Source organism: Equus quagga, chromosome 9, assembly GCF_021613505.1.
Source record: "Equus quagga isolate Etosha38 chromosome 9, UCLA_HA_Equagga_1.0, whole genome shotgun sequence".
Taxonomy (NCBI): domain Eukaryota; kingdom Metazoa; phylum Chordata; class Mammalia; order Perissodactyla; family Equidae; genus Equus; species Equus quagga.
The window spans coordinates 53,156,655-53,165,844 of record NC_060275.1 but is presented as its reverse complement, the minus strand read 5'-3'; positions in this window follow the sequence as shown (position 1 = coordinate 53,165,844).

The window sequence follows — 9,190 nt, the reverse complement described above, 5'->3', positions numbered from 1 at the left end:
CATAGAGGAGGAGATAGAGACCGGGAGACATTGAATAACCTGCTGGTCAGTAAGGAAGCTGAGATTTGAATAATCTGACTCCCCTACCCCAGGGTTGCCCAAATTTGAATGAAGAATAAATATGTATATATATATTTTTTAGGAAAACATTTCCACAAACCCTTTGTGTTGACTAAAGTTATTTTATGTTTCTTAAGTGAACAATCATAAAAGTAGACGTAAACATCTCATGCTTATGGCATTTATATAACTACAAATATACAAATTAAATAGAAACAACTTCAAAATCAATAAAATTCAAATTAATGTTAATAAGGGACAATTAATGCGTTTTGTTGAAATAAAGTTGAAGCTTGCAATATAAATATAATATTGATTCTTATAGTGCAGGTTCTTTTTAATTTGGCATTTCTATCTGCTGTGTGATAAGTCCATTTTCACAATATTGTTTTCTCTTTGAACTACTGTGAAAATCCTAGATTTTTACAGCACATTGTGATGCAATTTAGCCTTTGTTTGGCCCAAATGGTGATTTCGTCATGAAATCTACCTCTGTTCCGGTTTCCTTAGCCCACGACAATAAAAAAGCACTATATTACTGGAACGTCCTCTCCTTGCAGGTGGGTCCTTTGTCTGCCTTTTTCACTGTTGTATTCTTGGTGTCTGGAACATTACCTGGGCACATGGTAGGTGCTCAATAAATATTTATTGAACATAAGAGTTAACAAAAAAATACATGGGGCTAATACATTATTAAATGTAAATGCTGGCTATGAAATCTTGCAGCAGTAATAGATTGTAAGATGGTCATCGAGATGATCCAAAATGTGCTTATACTGCTGAGATAATATCTAGATATTTACTGATTGATTTCTGCCTGTGTTTTCCCTCTCTAGTCATTCCCTTTCTTCGTGCCCCAGCCATTCAAGCAGGTACTTGGGTTCTAGGCCTGTGACCTCATGGGAGAGATATGGTGGGTCAGAAAAGCAGAAATTGTTTGCAAGCTTTCTTGGTTTGTGTTCCATAAGCCTCCAGATGAAAGAGCCATTTCTGAGTGCACTCTTCCTCAATGTGCTGCTTATCTTCCATTTGTACCTCCAGACCTACTCTCCATTCTTCTTCATCTTCATCTGTGCTCTTGGAGGCTGATCATTATGAGTTGCATCACTAGGCCCTCTTGCCGTTTGGCTTCTGCCTGGATTTGGCCAGTGGGAGGCCCTGGCATGAAATTGGTGGACCACATCTCACTGGCTACTTGTTTGGATAGGTGTCCTTCTCCGACTCAGCACCCCATGCTTTGGTATTTGGGCTCTGTGAAGGGTCATGGAGTTGTATCAAAACCCTGGAGATGTGGAGTGAGGGAGCAAGGAGATCTGAGGTTAGGTTGTCTGTCTTCTTGGGGGAATGGTAGACTCAATGTTAGAAATTAAGTTTAATTATAGAGAACTAAGTAATACATTTTTCCATATATAAATTTTCAGACTGAGATTCATACTCTCTCTGTTATATTTTTTAAAGGTTATCATTAAAATGGAAACTTAAAACTTCAAAATTGTTGTAGTGAATTCAATTGACCCCATCTAGGAATCCAGTTTGAGTTATACTACACTATGTCATGCTAAACTTTGGGTTATAAAATTCTAAAAGCTGGTTTCTTGTGTGCATGAATAAAAGTTGTGATTAAAAGTTATACTCTGGGAAGCAGCAAAACATAGTGGATAAGAATGAGGAGTCTGGATTCAGAATCCAGCTTTGCCACTTAACAGCTGTATGACTTTTAGTAAATTGCTTAATCTCTGTTCCTCATCTGTAAAAGTACACGAAACTTTGAGGATTAAATAAGATAAATGTGTAAATAACTTAGAAAGTTGTACATGATAAGCTCTCAACAAGTGATTATTATTATTACTATTATTCTTCTGACCTCAGTAGTCACTGATGCATTCATTTGTTTCACTAATGTCTGCTTACACGAACCCTGAAATGCACAGCAGGAGGCACTCATGCAAAGATGATTAGAGCATTTATCTGCTTCTAAGCAGATGTCAAGCCATTCCTTGAGAAATCCATTTCTTCTTTTTTGGGACACACAGCTAGACTACCTTTCTTGCACCCTTACAGGTAGGCATTGACTGTAACTCAGTTCTAGCCAATGGTTTCTGAGTAGAATTTGCATGTCACTGTTGACTCAGGGTTTTTAGGAGGCTGATGTGCCTTCTTCATACGTGTTTCCTTCCATTGTTTCAATGCATAAGATGACAAGGCCCTCGGAAATGACAGCCACAAAACAGATGAAGCCTAGGTTCCTGAATCACCATTGGAAGAGAGCTGCCAAACCAGTAGGAATATCTCCCTCACACTGAATTATGGGCAAGAAATAAACTTCTATGGTCTTTAAGCCATTACATACTTTTTTGAGGAGCTGTTTGTTATAGCAGCTAGTGTTATCCAAATTAATACACTCTTCTCATAACTATAACCATGATGGAACACATGGAAAGGGTGGATTTTTACAATCGAATGTGTTGTCTTGTTGGATTGAAATTTTCCGGAGGGGGAGTGTGGGGAAGAAGCTAGAAAAATGGAATCCTTTTGCATCTTGTTTTTCTTTTTACTGAAGCTAGACCCCTCCCAGATCCTCCTGGTCTCCCCATTGTGTTTCACCCTGGGCAATGTTTTCCCCTGACCTTTTCTCCATCATTTTCTTTGTTAGTAGAGCTTTGAGGCAGCAACCTCCTCAGCTCAACCATGAATAGCATCTGCTGGAAGTGCTGGCCCCTTTTTATATCTGGGTCATGCTTTGTGTGTCTTTCTGCATTAGTATGATAAAGAGCTCTTCCTGACCCTTTGGTTCCTTTCTCAAATGATCAATTGGCAATTTGTACAGTGAAAGATTGGTCTTCCAACAGTCCATAAATAATGTGACTTACTAATCAAAGGAAATTCATTATACACAAGGCACTTAAACTGTTTCTTTTAAAATACAGTATATTGTTACTTTGGGAAAATATTTTTTGAATTTCAGGTTAATGCACATCTACTTCTTGAGACAAAATACCTTAATTTCAGTCATCACTTTTCTGGAATGAAAGACCTTCCCTAAAATGGTAAAAACAGGTCGTGGTTCCCGTACTATTTTAGCACCACCCTCTAACCTAAATTATGGTTTGACAGAGACGTTTCTCAGGACGGAAACAAACACCCATTTAGCAAATCTGTATATATCCCCAGACAGGCCTCTCCAGTGGGCTCAAGTGAAGACTGATTCTAAGGGTGCTGCTCTGATTCAGGGCAGCACAGGGAGACCTGCCCTGGGTCAGTTCCAGTGCAGCCTGCTCCAGGCTCTGTCTGGAGGCCTCCCTAAAGGGGCGGTGTACGTAGTGTCCAGTACTTTCCCTCCTCCAGGGCACTGCCAATCTGCAACCTTAGCTTGAAAGGTGTAATAACACAACTAAAAACAAATCGTAGGTACATTTTCACCTGGAGTTGCCAACTGTCCTGGATTGACCATTCGCATCCAATAAGCAAACCTGAATCTAAGAGAAAAATAAGCACTTCAGAAACATTTGGATGTTCTCTCTCTCTCTTTTTTAGACTCCCAAAACCTGAAACCAAAAGAAGGCAATACTTCTTAAGTTGCTGTATGTAGATTCAAGTGCCTACATTGATAATATTTGCTATCGGGACTTCATTTTACATTTTAAAATAATATTCCAACTCTGAAAAAATTTACTCTTTTGGCAGGTTTTCAGGAAATAAATGCTTACCATGTGAGATTTTAGAAAAAAGGAAGGGAAATTAGTCACTCAATACTTTGAAGCATCCAGCAACTTCTAAATCCCTGGAAAAATCAACACAAGGCAGACCTGTTGCAGATTTCTTAACTTCTCTATTCTCCTAGGAATGCCAATCTCTCAGCTGGCTGGAACACAATTTGTGAGCTAGGACTGGCCCAAACCAAATCATGTTTTTTTCATTTTTCTATAGCAATGGCATTCAAACTACTCATAACAGCCACAGCCTGAAGTGTGTCCCCCTTACCCCCGCCTCCTCCCAAACTGGGCAGAGTTGGTTCTAGCACACAGATATTTTTCTGACGTGCTCTGTGGAGGGTGTCATGTTCTGGCCAGACACTAGAGTAGTAGTGACCACCCACTGGGCATGGAACTTATGGGGGAAACTACATCCCCCAACCCAGCACTACTCTGGTTTGGCAGGGTGGGTCACCAAGGAAAAGCACAGATGTAAGTGCCAAAGAGCGTCACTCATATTACATCTCTGCCCTGAACTGACCACAGCAGAGAAGTTAACCAGCCACCTACCATCCATTTACCAGCAAAGTGGACGATAAAGATCACAGGATCTCAGTGCCGGCTGGAAATGGACCGCTGCCATGTTATAGCCCCTCTCAGAGTGGCCTTAACAGAAAGCAGCAAGGGTAATTCTTCCAGTGGGAGGAGATGCAAGCAGCATACTTGGTGGCTCACTTTATAAAGAGGAAGAAGCAGCCTGAGATACAGATTGATATGAACTCTGGGACAAGAGTGAATGGCTTGGCTGCTTGGTCAAGGCCCAGAAGGAACAAGATTGGAAGGTTTATGATAAGGTAACCTGGGGAAGAGGCATGAGGACAAATCTATAGTTGTGGGCACAAAGTGTGTGTATCTTTAATCTTACATTAATGCCTACCAGAGAACTCCCGCTGCAGAGGAAGCTCTCAACAATGAGGAAGACAAGATGTCTCATCCTGTGGATGTGGACAAGTAATGATGAGCCTTGAGAAGATCAGACCCCCACCTGATGGCAGAGTGATTTCAATTTCAATTTGTCCTGCCCACATGTCTCTGTTAGCACCACCATCCAAGGCTCACAGAATTCCTGGTCTATTGAAGTGGCATACTGTACAACATTGTGGCAATGGGCACATGACCGTGAGATCCACTGGTCTACCAGATATCTGATCAATCAGAAATAGCTAGTCTAATGGGACAGTGGAAAGATATTGCAGGTTCAGCTAGGGTGCTAGCCTTGGGGCAATAAGCTGTAGGGTTAGGGTGCTGTCCTCCAGTGTGTAGTATATGTACTAAATCAGTGAGTATGGTGCAGTGTTCCCATTAACTAGCATTCACAGGTACAGGAACCAAGGGGTAGATGTAGATATGGATCCTCCCACAATCACTGCTTTTCAAGCTTGCAACTTTAGGGTCTGCCCTATTAAAGGTCCTGGTTCCCACAAGGGAAACACCAGGCAGTAATTCACCTTGAAGCTGTGACCACTGCCAGGTCATTGTAGACTCCTCATATTAGTGGAAGGATTGGCAAAAAAAAACAATTACTACCTTGGTGGGTGAAATTGACCCTAATTACCATGAGGAGTAGGGTTGCTCCCACATAATGAAAGCATGGGGGAATTGACTGGAACCCAGAGGGACTTACTGGGTGTCCCGTAGTGCTTTCCTGCTAGGGATAACAGTAAATGGGCAACTTCAACAGCTATGGCTTGATGAGGCTAAGGCAGCTGAGGACTCAGGGCAGAGATTCTGCATCAGACCAGGCAGGCAGCCTTGACTGTCTGGAGTACTGGCCAAGGCTGAGTGAGATCTAGAATGGGTATTGGAGGAGGGAAATGAAGACTTTATCTTGGGATTCGCTTTCCAGGGAACTGAAGAAAGATCCCCAGCACGGACACAGGATCTAGAACATAGTAGAGAGGCCCTATGTAGTTGACTATATGAATCTTTGATGAATATATGAATAACTGTGCCCTGTGCTCTGTCGTAAAGGTGCTCAAGTTAATTCATGTTTGAGAAGTGCTTGAGGATCTCAGGGGGAAGTCTGTATGTTAACACGTGGCACTCCCAGCCCCTGTTTCAGCAAGGTCCACTCACCGTCCGTCCTGCAGAACCAGGGTTTTGTGGTGAAGGCTCACACACAGCTTTGGAATTGCACCAAACCACCTCTCTGTTTGCCTCCGCAAGCCACTGTGTCACCAGCAGGAACTCATTATTCCCTCAGAGTCAGAGCAACAGAGAGAAATACAATCCTTAAGGCTTAACCATTTTCTTTCCCCCAAATAAAAAAGCCAAATCACACATGGCTACAATTTGGATGCTGTGTCACTTTCACACTTTATTTCTCCACATATAAGCCAATTGAATGTTTTTGTAAGTGACTGAATAAATTTAGTTTTTAAATTATCCCATGTACCTTACCCCGATAAATTACCAAAATAAACAGTAAGCGTAATATAATTACAGTGTTGACAGTGGTCTAAGGCTCAGCTTGATGAAAAATTGCTTTCCCTCCACCCCTTCATTTCTCTCTCCTGGGATGGGTTGGTTGGAGATGAATTCTCCAAATATGAGCTATCTTCTTGAAATGTAATAGTAGGCCTGGATGGGCTGGGAAGTGTTTTGCCGGGTGCCTAATTGTGAAAGCAGAGGCTTTGCAGATAGGGTCAGAAATCTTTCAGTTTTTCACTCTATTCCCATCCTTTCTGGTGTCTATTAGTTTTGACATTTTGACAGTCTGACTCAATGACTCTCAACTCCTACGTTTCTAGCCCATTCTTGTATGCTAGAATTTTGGTGGCATACTTGAAGAGATTGAAATACTCAAAACAACAGTAAACAAGTAAGCAATAAATTACCATGTGATCACTGCTAGGGTTTAACACTTTCTCATGGTGTCTATGAAAGCATCCACAGCTATTGCCTCTTTCACCTGACAGTTTCTTAGGCCATGTTGTTGTTTGAGAAGACTTTTTCACTGCCCTGGCCTTTTGCTCGCATGTTTAAATTTGCCTTTTCTACTGGCCCGATAAAAATATGCATTTTACCACCCTTACTCACAGTAGGTTGTACATAGCTCTATATTGCTTTTTCATAACCTTCTCACCTCTGTTTCATCTTTTTTTTAATGTGTGCTATTCTTTTTTACTTTTTTAATTGAAGTACAGTTGGCATGCAATATTATATTAATTTCAGGTGTACAACATAATGATTCAATATTTATATGCATTATGAAATGATCACCACATAAGTCTAGTTACCATCTGTCACTATACAAATTTATTACAATATTATTGGCTGTATTCCCTATGCTGTACGTTATATCCCCATGACTTATTTTATAACTGGAAGTTTGTAATTCTAAATCCCCTTCACCTATTTCACCCATCCCCTGACTCCCCTGCCTTCTGGTGACCACCAGTTCCTTCTTTGTATCTATGAGTTTGTTTTTGTTTTATGTTTGTTCATTTGTTTTGTTTTTTAGATTCCACAAATAAGTGAAATCATATGCTATTTGTCTTTCTCTGTCTGACTTATTTCACTTAGCATAATACCTTCTAATTTCCTCCATGTTGTTGCAAATGGCAAGATTTCATTCTATTTTATGGCTGAGTAATGTTTCGTTTATCTATATACCACATCTCCTTTATCCATTCATCCATCACTGGACACTTAGGTTGTTTTCATATCTTGGCTGTTGTAAATAGTGCTGCAATGAACATAGGGGTGCATATATCTTTTCGAATTAGTGTTTGCCTTTTCTTCAGATAAATACCCAGAAGTGGATTTGCTGGATCGTATGGTAGTTCTATTTTTAATTTTTTGAGGATCTTTCATAGTGTTTTCCATAGTGGCTGTACCAATTTACATTCCCACCAACAGTGTACAAGAGTTCCCTTTTCTCCACATCTTCATCAACACTTGTTATTTGTTGTCTTTTTGATAATAGCCATTCTGACATGTGTGAAATGATATCTCATTGTGGTTTTGATTTGCGTTTCCCTGATGATGAGTGATGTTGAACATCTTTTCATGTGTCTGTTGGCCATCTGTATATATTCTTTGGAAAAATGTCTGTTCAGATCTGCCCATTTTCTAATTGGATTTTTTTTTTCGCTATTGAGTTATATGAGTTCTTTATATATTTTGGATATTAACCCCTTATCGGATGGATGATTTGCAAATATCTTGTCTTATTCAGTAGGTTGCCTTTTTGTTGTTGATGGTTTCCTTAGCTGTGCAAAAGCTTTTTAGTTTGAAGTAGTCTCATTTGTTTATTTTTGCTATGCTGCCTTTGCCTGAGGAGATAGGTCCAAAAAAATATTGCTAAGACTGATGTCAAAGAACTGACTGCCTATGTTTTCCTCTGGGAGTTTCAGATCTAACACTTAAGACTTTAATCCATTTTGAGTTTATTTTTGTATATGGTGTCAGAAAGTGGTCCAGTTTCATTCTTTTGCATGTCCAGTTTTCCCACCACCATTTATTGAAGAGACTTTTTCCCATTGTATATTCTTGCCTCCTTTGTCATAGATTAATTTACCATATAAGTGTGGGTTTATTTCTGGGCTGTCTATTCTGTTCCATTGGTCTATGTGTCTGTTTTTGTGCCAGTACCATACAGTTTTGATCACTATAGCTTTGTAGTATAGTTTGAAATCATGGAGTGTTATACCTTCAGCTTTGTTCTTCTTTCTCAAGATTCTTTGACTATTTGGGGTCTTTTGTGGTTCCATACAAATTTTAGGATTCTTAGTTCTAGTGCCATTGGTATTTTGATAGCGATTGCATTGAATCTACAGATTGTTTTGGGTAGTATGGACATTTTAACAATATTAATTCAATATTAATTCTTCCAATCCTTGATCACAGTGTATCTGTCCATTTATCTGTGTTGTCTTTAATTTCTTTTATTAGTGTCTTAGTAGTTTTCAGAGTACAGGTTAAATTTGGTTAAACTTATTTTTAGGTCTTTTCGTCTTTTTGATGCATCTATAAATGGGATTGTTTTCTTAATTTCTCTTTCTGATTGTTCATTCTTAGTGTATAGAAATGCAACAGATTTTTATATATTGATTTTGTATCCTGCAACTTTACTGAATTCATTTATTAGTTCTAATAGTTTTTTGGTAGAGTCTTTAGGGTTTTCTATGTATAGTATCATGTCACCTGCAAATAGTGACAGTTTTACTTCTTTCTTTCCAATTTGGATGCCTTTTATTTATTTTTCTTGTCTGATTGCTGTGGCTAGGACTTACAATACTGCATTGAATAAAAGTGGTGAGAGCGAGTATCCTTGTCTTGTTCCTGATCTTAGAGGAAAAGCTTTCAGCTTTTCACCATTGTATATGATGTTAGCTGTGGGTTTGTTATGTATGGCCTTTATTATGCTGAGGTAT